This window comes from Protopterus annectens, chromosome 2.part1, assembly GCF_019279795.1.
Source record: "Protopterus annectens isolate FY-2018-M chromosome 2.part1, PAN1.0, whole genome shotgun sequence".
Classification (NCBI taxonomy): domain Eukaryota; kingdom Metazoa; phylum Chordata; order Ceratodontiformes; family Protopteridae; genus Protopterus; species Protopterus annectens.
Window position 1 is genome coordinate 765,681,895 of NC_056729.1, and position 12,517 is coordinate 765,694,411.

The window sequence follows — 12,517 nt, forward strand, 5'->3', positions numbered from 1 at the left end:
CGGAGTACTACAGGGGTCCATCCTTGGCCCAATGCTGTTTAATATCTTTATCAATAACTTTCACTCTGCTATTCCTAATGCCAAAATCATCCAATATGCAGATGACTCTATACTTGTCTGCTCTGCCTCTAACCTCCCTGAACTCCTATCTAAAACTCAGACTGCCTTCTCAACTTCTGCAATTTGGATGTGCCAAAATCACCTTTCTCTCAATGCTAACAAATCTAAAATACTACTATCCACCCCCTCAAAATCTTTCTCTTTTGATACAAATTCCTTCCAAGTTTTTAGCCAAAGCAACTCTCCAATTGAAGTTGTTCCCTTTGCCAAACTACTCGGTGTAACTACAGACAAACACCTCAAGTTCGCCATCCATACTCAGCAAAATATAAAGAAACAACACCAAAAACTAGGTATGCTATACAGGAACAACCACTTCCTCTCTACGTCTACCAGGCATACTCTGGCCTCCTCTTACCTCCTTTCCTCCCTTCTGTATGACACCCCACTACTAACTAACCTATCCTCTTCCATCACTTCCAAACATGAAAGCTGTTATAACAAAATTTCTAAATTTGCCACCAAAGCCAAACATTCCACTCATCACTATGTTACCATCCAATTTCTCAACTGGTTAGACTTTACAAATTCACAAATTACTTGGACTTCCTCCAGCTCAATACAGCACATGGACTAATATTTAATCCAACCAAATGCCCCGACCTAACTAACATCCTTCCCCCATACACCCCAAATGGAACTCTCAGATCGGAACACCAAAACTTAATTACTGTCCACAAACCTAAATGTCCTGCTGGGCAACTTCTCCTCTCCTTCTCCTTAGGTAGAAATGGAACTCTCTCCCTTCCACACTAAGGACAATGTCAAACACCTTCAGAACTCAGCTTTACACTTACCTCTCCTCCAAATGGAAATGTAACTGCATTCTCCCTACATAGAACTCTTTAACAAAAGCCCCTAGGAGGGTAACCTCCTGAGTTCCTAAGCACCTTATAGCTGGCTATAACCTTCTATAGCTAATTACCATATGATCTCTCACACTATATTTGTACTTGTACTTTTATTTTTATTGGACTGCTGTCTTTACTGTAATCTGTTTCATGGAGCATTTCTCCCCAGGCCTCCACTGAAAATGGGCTCTCTGGGCCCAGTGGACTTCCTTGGTAATCAAACTGGAAATAAATAAATAATAAAATATATGAATAGCACCACCACCACAGATACATGACTATGATTCATAGATTCATAGGTAGGTACTAGGCTATTGGCCCAAGGGCCTATATAAGTCTATCCAAAAAGATACCCTGACTTTCGCCACCCAAGAAAATTATTTTCCTGTGCTCCTGTCGAGCAGAGCCACAGAAGTGATCCCCGAGGTGAATTTTCTATCTCCCATCCAATCATCAAGATTTTTCATGAAGAGTGCAAATGAGGAGCTTTGTTTGACATAGATAGGTTGCTTGTTCCAGAGTATGGGAAGTCTGATAGCATTAGATTGCATTTTAAGGGGTTAAATTATCAGTGAATGCCTATCTATGATAGTGGTAGAGTGCACTTTTAAGGGGTTACATCATCAGTATATGCTGAGAAGATAATGTTTGGTAGGAGTTTTTGACATAGCTGTCAACTCACATCCTGATGTAGTACTGTCTCCTGACTGAGAGTTGAATGAAGAGACACACATACATACACACACACACACACACACACACACACACACACACACACACACACACACACACACACACACACTGTGTCAAGCTGACTGCTGTGAGATTAGAACCTCTTCTTATCTAGTTACACAAGCTATAGAACACAGAACTTTACACTAGAGCCACCACACAAATCTGCATTTAATACTGTCAGAGTGCATGTTATAGAGGATGACATCATCAATGAATGCAGCAAAGATAATGTTGGCAGGACTGTCTGACATAGCTGTGGACTCATATTCTGGTGTAAAATAGTCTGCAGACTGATATTTAAATGAAGAGGCATAGACACACAAGTCAATTTCTGTGAGATTAAAAACCCTACCTATCTGGTTACACAAGATGTTGACATAGTACTTAATGCTAGCGCCACTTCCCAAGTCTTTCTTTATCATTCTCAGAGAGCACTTTATAGAGCATGGCATCAATAGTGTATGGAGAGAAGAAGATCTTGGGAAGAGTGTGTGATACAGATGCAAGCTCACATCCCAGTGTAAAAGTTTCTCCAGCTTGATAGTTGAATAAAGAGGCATGCACACACCACACACACACACACACACACACACACACACACACACACACACACACACACACACACACACACACGCACACACGCACACACGCACACACACACATGCACACACACACACACACACACGCGTGCGTGCGCGCGTACACACACACACACACACACACACACACACACACACACACACACACACACACACACTCAGATTGACTGTTGTGAGATTAGAACCCCTACCTATCTAATTACACAAGCTAGAGAGCACAGTAGTTAATGCTTGTGTCACTGCAGAAGTCTGTTTTTAATGTTGTCACAGTGCACTTTTTAGAAGATGCCATCATCATAGTATGCTGAGAAGAGGATGTTGTGAGGACTGTATTAAATTGCTGTGGAGTCATGTATCAGTAGTGTAATCTGAATGTTACTTGACTGAGGGCAGCAGGACCTGGACTCATGCTCTTCTGACCACACACACACACACACACACACACACACACACACACACACACACACACACACACACACACACATGCACACACGCACATTCAGACATAGACACACACACACACACACACACACACACACATGAATTGCTGTGAGATTAGAACACCTACATATCTAATTACAAAACTACAGAACACAGTACTTAATGCTTGCATCACTTCCAAAGTCTGACTTTAATAGTGTTACAGTGCACCTTATAGAGAATGACCTCATCATAGTGCTGTGGGTAACATATACTGTTAGTGACACTTATTTGGAGAACCAGGACTTGTAATAAAACTATGTGAGCACAATTTGTAAAAGTGCATATAAATATATCCCGGGCCCCTAGGTGAAAAAAGCTGTCATGAATGCATATTGCAGAAGTGACACAGAGTTGTACCTGTCTATCAGGATGTTGTGTTGATCACACACACACACACACACACACACACACACACACACACACACACACACACACACAAACACACACATTTTGGAAATGGTAGTAGTGCAGTGATGGAATTAGGTGTCTTCATAATCAGGTGATACTATGATCACATTAATAGAAGCTACTGGCAATATCAATGGGATATGTTCATGGATGATCAATGTCCAGTTTCACCATAAGCCCATATCAAATGTAAAAATGCAGTTATGCTCTGTAATAATTCTGGAGTCTGTTTGACACTGGCCAAGGCCCTGATATATCATTTGGAAGTGCATTGCTGCAGGGCACACATGAATAACCTAAAGTAGGTATTCACTGAAGCACACACATCACTGCCTTCTCTTGTGTTTATGAATGCATGTCCATGTATTGGAGGATTACAACACAGTAACCAGAGTTAGTCATGCTAGACACCTCTTCACAAAGTGCATTGCCTAGAAGCTGATTTGCATGGATGATGGCAAGGTATTAGCTCATGTGTGATTCGAATTTCAGGAATTCAACTTGGACTTCTGAAGTAGCAGGGTCCAGTGGTGCTCATTGCCAAATTATGTGCAAATAGGGACATAGAGTAACTGACTTGATTGGAGTTAACTGCAAAATACATCTGTTTGTCGTTAATGTTTCATGTGTCAGCCTTGCAAGATATGTTATTGAAGAAATTGTTGTCAGGTAGTATGTTGTGCATGTTGTAGTCTCTTTTCAGTGTTTGGGCCAAAGTTTTATTACATAAATAACCATCAGTCTTGCCCTCTCCATTTGGGTAATGTTAAGCTCTGAGCAAATGCGGTTCACTGCTTAAAGAAAACACTGAAAATTTAATGTATGGCTTCCTTCACACAAACTGGCTGAAAAGTGGTGCCTGGCTGTCATCACTCTAGGCACTACTGATTATGGAAAATAAACCTGCTGCCTAGCTTCCTCTGTGGCACAGAGTGTAAAAGCAGTGAGCTTCTAGTCAGAGTGCAGGTGAACCAGGGTTTCAATTCAGATGATTTTATTTTTTTTACAAATGGTGTCAGGATGTCATTAGCTAACTAAATGTGATCATGACTGCAAATGTGACTGTCGATGTTACACTAAACTATGTGTCTTCCCCAAACATACTTTTCAACTGCCCAGATATTTGCCTCATATTTTGGTCTGTTCCTTATACAATTTGCGATTTTCTGGAAAATCATTGAAGACTGATATCACTAAATAATGACAGACATTTGAGTTTCAGACTTCATATCCTTTACAAAAATGTATACTAACACAAATCCTGTTATTCTAGCAACTTTCTAAGTTTATGAGAGCAATATTTAAAATCTGTGCCTATTTTGGGTCTTTGTCCACCATAATTTTAGGTTTTGTTTGGATTTCTTCCACTAAGAGGTTGAGAACTATGTCCCCCAATTGTATAAGTAATGCCTACTTCAATACACTTCTGCAACTAGTAGCTGTTTTGCACGCCTCACTGCAAATCACCATTTAATTGTGTGTATAGCTTGCAACAAATGACAAGGTGTGGTACAGCTTTTGAAATGATAAGTATGACTCAGCAGATATGCTAACTATTTGTGTAGGGCTGCATATCCTGAAAAGTGTGTGCAGCATGCTTCTTCACAGTAAGGATAGTTTCCATATCATATTAGATGAACATTTCATCCATCATCACATACACGTGAAATAAGGGAACCCTACGACAGATTTTGTAACTTTGCACATCACATGGACAATGATCCCTCATTGAATCAAGGTAACATGTTTGTATTATCCATCAGCAGAGCCACATCAGTACACAGAAAACATGATATGAACAGTACATCTATCAGCCTAACAGATACACACCCATAAAGAGGGATGCGAGTGAAGGGGTGCATAGAGGAGAAATGAACATACACATAACAATGATTTGCCTAATGAAACATTCATGGACATGTTTTTGGTCTGTTCTCATTATTAAGCTGCCATGCTTTACAGCATGAAGTGACTGACACAGGGGTACAGAAGGGTTAGGAGAGGGACAACAGGCTTATGACAAGCAGAACAAGATTGGATAAATATGTCATAGTTGTGGGAATGATTTCCATGAGAACACATAAATGTGGCAAATGTTAACATCTGGGTGATTATACATATAATAGACATACAACATCACAATAAGAAATGATGCAAGTTGCATGTAGAATCAAACCCTTGATATATCTTTGGTCAAAGGATTTATACCAACACTCCACATAGGAAGTTACAATTTTGTACAGCAAAGTAACTGTTTCAAAGCCATAGCTTTACTCTCTCTTAGATCTGCATTCATATAGTGCAGCATGTTTAAGCACCTTTGCGCAGGCATAACCAGACTAGTGCAGCTGATGGCAAAAACACACCAGGTTTTGGCGTAGGACATAAGCAGCCATTCACCACTGGTGCACTGTGCCAAACTCTGCACAAATGCAGAGGGCAAAATGTGACATTTCTTTATAGTCATTTCTAGCCACATGTGCTGTGTGTGATTCTATTTTTTGACCAGATTAAATGTGTGAAATCTAGTTGATAGGAAAGTGGTGAAACTTGGAGGACAAACAGAGGCAAGAACAAAGAGGAGACAAATTTACGGGAGTGAACTAAGAAAAAAAAACATAGATATCCACTTCTTCAATACAGTAATGTGTACATGTAGGCAATATTTGATGAATTTGGACTGTCATCACAACACAGATGTATGACAACAACACGGTGATGTATAGCAAATCAAGTGTGTTGAGAAGATGCATATGCCAAGTGGAAAGCTATTTATGGGGCTTTTTTTTTTTTTGCATTTCAAAAAGAGAAGAATGTTGGGAAAGAGATATAGGAAAGTGGTGATAAGGTAGGAAGGGTATGTGAGAAAGCAGGTACAAGCAAACAGGACATACAAGACAGACACAGGGATGGAAATGGACACAAAAGGTTAGGGGACACCATGATTGGGGATACATAGATGATATCAGAGGCACATACCCATCAAGCATGGGGACAGTGAGAATCTAGTCCTCACCCGCAGAATTGTCATCACTGTCCCCTTCCTCAGTTCACTGTGAAACTGCTTGAAGTGGGAATCTCTTTTCTATTTTAATGTGCAGCCTTTCCAGGTGGCTGATCCAGGCACCAAGGCCAATCTCTATTAGATCATTCACCATCATTGACAGCTTCTAGTAGATGACATAATCACTGCCTCCACCAATACTCCCAGAGGGTACCACTGCACCAGCAGCTGGGACAATATTACCTGACATGGATGGGCCAGGTAGTGTAGGGGTTGTGGAGGCAGTACTACCAGGTTGCATCCGAGAAGTGCTGGGTATTGGTGTGGTAGCCGGCGGAGTGTTAGTAGGTTGATCTGTAGCACTTTGCTTGTTGTCAGAAAGGTATGTCACCAGAATGGTGTGATTCTGAGTAACCCCTCCACCCAAAAAAGAGAGAGTGAGACAGAAATGAGGGGTGAAGTGAGACAAAAAAGAAAATTGAATATTCGAACCATGAGATGTCACATTCATGCTTTACTACAATAACGTTTTTATTATTATAGTATCTATAGAGCGTTCACAATCCCAATACTTGTTGATTGTGAATCTATAGGTTATTTGTGAGAACTGAACACACACAATCTGTATTAACTATTACACCTGCCTAATACAATTACGAAGAGCTACAGAAGAAAATGCACATGCTTACTGTTACAGTTAAGATATGCATGCTATACTTAATACTGTTCTATGGAATCACAATATATTTAGTACAATCAGGGTCAGTTGTGCTACAGACATACCACTTGCCTCTCTGAATCACTCCATCTTCTCAGCATGTGCTTTCCAAGACTTGAAAGCACTATGCATATGAGTCCTGGCCATCTACAGCATTCCATATAATTTCTAGGTGCTTGGTCTGTATACTTACACAACAAGCAGAGGGTCAGAAACTCATCCAGCCACTAATTGAGTTGTGCATGCTCATGTCTCTTAAGGTCACTGTAGTAGTGACTATACTGTTCTCCCTGAGTGGTATGCCAGTTGCACTAGAGACAGCCTTAGCTAGGCTGTTCCAAGCCTCAACCTTGTACTGAGACATGATATTGCCCCCTGCAGCAGTCTATAGCTGTAATGTTTCATTTCTCTGTTTCCGGAATTTGGCACTATCCTTCCCATCTACTGCCATGTCTGCAAAGGTCCTCCAAAACAGTTACAATGGTTTCCCACAAATATGTGGCATCATATTTTACAGCCAGTGCACAAACATGCACAACCCTGCCAACCACATTTCTGCAATGGTAAGTAAAGAGAAACCTGCCAAACAAAGAGGAAAGGATATTGTGAAACAGCAAGAAAGATTAGACATTGGGCATTGACTTATGGCTTTTTAAGCCATGCATTTGGAGAGATCAGTTGGTTCTCTTTGGCCAAACCCATGAGTTCCCTGAGCCTCGTCTTGAGGTTTAGGACATATGCCACCACAGACTCCTTGTGGGATTCACATTCACCCTCCCACTCATCAGGAATCAAATCTAGAGGTCCCATCACGTTATGGCCATTCAGCCACTCAAAGGGAGAAAAACCTGTGGATTCTTGGGGAATCTCTCTGTAATCAAACATCAGATGGGGCAAATTATTTGTCCCACTCCCTCTTAAACTGGTCTGCAATTGCCCGTAGCATGGTCTTTAGTGTAGAGTTTAAACTTCTGCAAGATCATTAGTCTGGAGATGGTAAGGGGTGGTCTTTAGGTGCTTCACCCCAGAGTGCTTCCACAGACAAGCCAGCAGGTCTGACATGAAATTGGCACCTCTGTCAGTCAGCATTTCTTTTGGGAAGTATAGCCTGCTGGACATCTCTAACAAAGCATCTGCCAACTTTTCTGCCTCGATGGAGGACAGAACCACCTCCTCAGTGTATCTTGTAGCATAATCTACTACCGCTCAGATATACTTCTTTCCTGTGGAACTTAAAGTATCCAGAGTCCCCACAATATCCATAGCTACCCTCTGAAATGGCTTCTCAATCACAGGCAAAAGCACCAAAGGAGCTTTGACCTTGTCTCTTGCCTTGCCTACCTTTTGGCACTACTCACAGGTCCAGCTGTACCCTGTTGCATCTTTCAAAATCCCAGGCCAATAAAAGTTCTGCATAACATGTCTCTTTGTATAATTTATGCCCATATGACCTGCAAAGGGAATGTCATGGGCTCTGGGTAGAAGTGCCAGGTGGTAGGCTCTGGGCACTACCCACTGCTGTATTCTCTCACTTTCTAGGCCTCCCTCAGGGGTCCACTCTCTATACAGTAACTCTTTGTCACGGTATACAGATTCTCCTTTTCCTTGACAATCAGGTGCCTCCCTGGCTACCTCCCTCAAGCTTTATAATGGATGGTCTGAGAGCTGAGCCTGTCTCAACTCTCTCTTTGTAACCCTTCCAAGCTCCCCTTCCACAGGAGGTCTGGTATCCTCTGAGAGCAGTGCTTCACAGTCAGCCTGGATACTACTACTGATCTCTGTCTTTCCACTCACTCTGTCCCAGGGAACATCAGTACCCACCAGCAGCTGTGGCTCATCTTCAGTCTCACTATTACAAGGTAGCTCCTTCTCTGAAGTAACCACCTCACCAGTGCTGGCTTCAACTTTGCAGTCTGTCTGGGTCCCCCCAGGCTACCAGAGCCACATGCTTGTCTCCAAGTTTCTGTGTAATTGCATGCACACAGGGTACAACATTATGAAAATCATTCCCTATTAGGACATCTGCAGGGATATCCTCAATCACACCTACTTGCTTGCTTCCTTTCCCACCCTCCCAGTCAAGGTGAACCCTGGCCAAAGGTATTTGGAATGGGGTCCCTCCTAAAGCTCTGACTGGAGTAGTCTGGCCAAGCAAGTACTGCTCCTCTTTAAGCATTGCAGGCTTCACAATGCTTATGTCAGAGGCTGTGTCTCTCTTAGCAGTGGCCTATTTCCCATCTACTAATATAGGATATAACCTCTTGTGGTAGTTTGGTACCCTTGTTGCCTCCAGACAACTTACTGCTAGCATTCTGTTATTCCCACTAACTAGATCACCCAACTTTTGTTCCCCACCTTGCCTCCATGGACATCTATGTGTTACATGGCTCCACTGTTTCCATATAAAACATTTAACCTTTGATTCTGGCCGTGTACATAAGCTATCAGCTTCCCCTGTTACTGGTGGACTCTGTTGGGGGCAGTTTAGGCTGCTGACCATGGGTTTCCTTACAACCATGTGCAGCACTGGTTATCTCTTTACTGTGCAGTGATGCCCTGCTTGCTAGGTATAGGTATCCCTTTTTCTCCAACTCATATGTGGTATTGCATTTTCTATCTGCAAACCAGATTCTCATTTCTTCAGGCAAAGTGCTAAGGGCTTGTTCTCTCAACAAAATGTCTGTTAGCCCTTCAAAAGTGGTGACCTGACACCCATTCACCCACCTATAAAAATAAGTGCTTAGTTCAGCAATTTATTCAAACACACTTTCATCTGCCTTGCGCCAGTGCTCTCAAAATGTTTTATATAAGCTTAATGTGATAACTTAAAACATTCCAATAAACAATTTTGTAGCTGTATTATAAATTAGGCAATCAGTATCAGACAATTTAGAAACAGCAGTTACAGCTTTACCATGGAGTAAGGGATTCAGGAACAGTGGCCAGAGTACCTGGTCAGCATTATACTCTTTACATACCCTTTCAAACATATGAATAAAACTGTCAAAATTATCATTCTCTGTAAATTGTACAAGAAATTTACCATTTATTGCTTCTGAGGTTTAATTACTCCCTTCCCATCACCTCCATGACCCTGGTGAAGAATCAACATCTTCTTTTCATGTTGCATCTGCCTCTCATTTTTTTCAGCTTCCAGATATCTCAGTCTCTCTCCTGCTTCTAATTCCAATTGTTTCTCCTGCCGCAGTCACCATGGATTCTAGTTCCAACATTTGCAATCCAGCTCACATCTCTTTAACTCCAGACAGATTTTAAATTCTTCTGAGGCTAGGTTGAATTGTCCATTTTCTGAGAGTTGTACATCTCCCAAGGCTAGTCTGGTTGTCCTCCTGGTTGCTGGTCTGTGATGCAGCTGTGGTTAAGGCTGCAATCATTACTGCTTTAGTCAGGCTGGCATGCCCCAGTCCTTTGGCTTGGCACTTCTCAGCCAACTGAGTCCTTGTCAGCTTGCCATAGTCCTCTGCCGACATTGCTGCCTGCTGCCCCTGACTAAGCTAGCAAAAATATAAATACAACTATTGTGATATAAAACTATGAATGTCTAACATGTGGCTGCTTGAGAGTACAAACACCTTCTTTAGTGACCATTGTTTACAGGATACAGGAGTTCAGTATTCCACCACTGAATCCCAGTATGTGATGTGGTGATCCCACCACTGCCACCAATAATGTGGTGACCACCACTGGACCAGTAATCAAGGAGATCCAATCTTCACCACTGGCACCAGTAGGGGATGTACACTGGGAGGTTTGCAAGCACACACACAGTATTTCCAGATGCAGCTATCTGCACCAACTGCAATTTCCCTTAACAGCACACAGAAACCACAGTCAATCTGGGGCTTTTTCCCCTCTTTCTCTAGATCCCCAATAAGACTCCGCACTGGCACAGCTATACAGTTGAGATCTTAGCTGGGTGACCAAACCAAGACCTACCAGCACTCTCTCTGTCCAACCAGTGCTTTGTGTCCCTGCCCAAGTTCCTGACACAGACACACACTCTTTGAGGTTTGATTTACACATGCACATACACCTGGGCGAAGCTGGTACAGATTTACTAGCTATGCCCCCTTCTGCCCGGACTGTCAGGTAGTTACCACTGCCACCAGTCAACTCCTTATTAGCTCCTTTAATGTCCATAACAAAGGCTGTCCAATCTTACTGTGTAATATTAATATTAATACAAAAGGTGGTTTGACCAAGAGCAAGGTTATTAGGAGTGGCCCACACAGTGCCACCAAATAAACATGCAAGTACTCTCAAAACTTAAATATCTCTACACAGACCACAATGAAAGGTTTAAATATATTTAATAATTAACAATAAAAGAACAAGAAAATGCTTAGTATATATTCACAGTGACATCACAGTTCAAAACCACGGGAAATATTTAAAACATCATTGCAGGACAGTCTCAAATAAATAAAGAAAAATATCTCAACTAAGCTTCATTATACTCCTGACTGTATCTAAGACAATTACTATAACCTAGAAACTTACTTCATTAGACCAAGGCAGATGTGGTGAATGGTTCTTGTCAGGACACTCTGTCTCTCTAAGAGACTTTTTAAATTAATATCTCAAATATTACTGCTGTGAGAACTTGCAGAATGACATAATTTCTTGTCATCTGACTCTAGCTCCCAGATAAAACCCCCACTATTAGAAGCTAACAGTATTTAGCATCTGCCTGTAAAAATACATAGACCTCAGATCTTTGGTAGATGCTGGAAGTCATAAATCAATTACATTCCTCCACATTTCAAGACTAGTCGTTATTTCTCCATAAGGACAATACAGAAAGCTTTTCAGCAAAGACTCTGTTTCTCTAGCTTACTGAAAACTGAAGATACCATATTTTATTGTGTAACCATAAAGTAATTTAATTTTAGCTATTTTTCTGAAGTTAACCCCCTGTATTCCAGTTTTTACTCTTAAAATGCATACATTTAAACAGTTACAATAGTGCATGTACTTTTCTGTTCTATTCCAGTATGGCACACTGTGGCTATATTTCAAACAGCACTTTGCAAAATCCTTTTCAGCATACACTTCTGTACCAGCAGTTTGATATATACATGACATACAATTGTAATATATTTGTAACACAAGCATCTTATATAAATCATGTTGATATTTGCAAATGACATATAATTAATTACAAAATTCCAGATAACTGTGCTGGCAGTGTACTGCTTTGTCACACTTTGATCTCAATGTTCATGCAATCTTTGGCACCAAAGACTTCAGGGAAATGTGCTACGGGGTAGAACTCCTGCATCGTTCTAGCTTTGTCCTTGGAGGTAGGGGGGAAATATATATAGTTGGGATCTGTACAGATCCCAATGGCACTTTCTGCCAAAGCAGAACTCATCGAACATACTTAAGCAAAAGTGCTGTTCACTGAAGCAGCACTTTTGGTTAAGTATGCTGGTTGTGCCAGTCGCACTACTGTGTGGTTAAGGGAGAATTTGCTTTTTCCCACTGTAGTGCAACTTTGGAGTGAGAATATAAAAGTAAGGGGGGTGTGCAGGGGGCATAAGAGAAGATTTATTTATTTATTTATTTTTAGAACGCA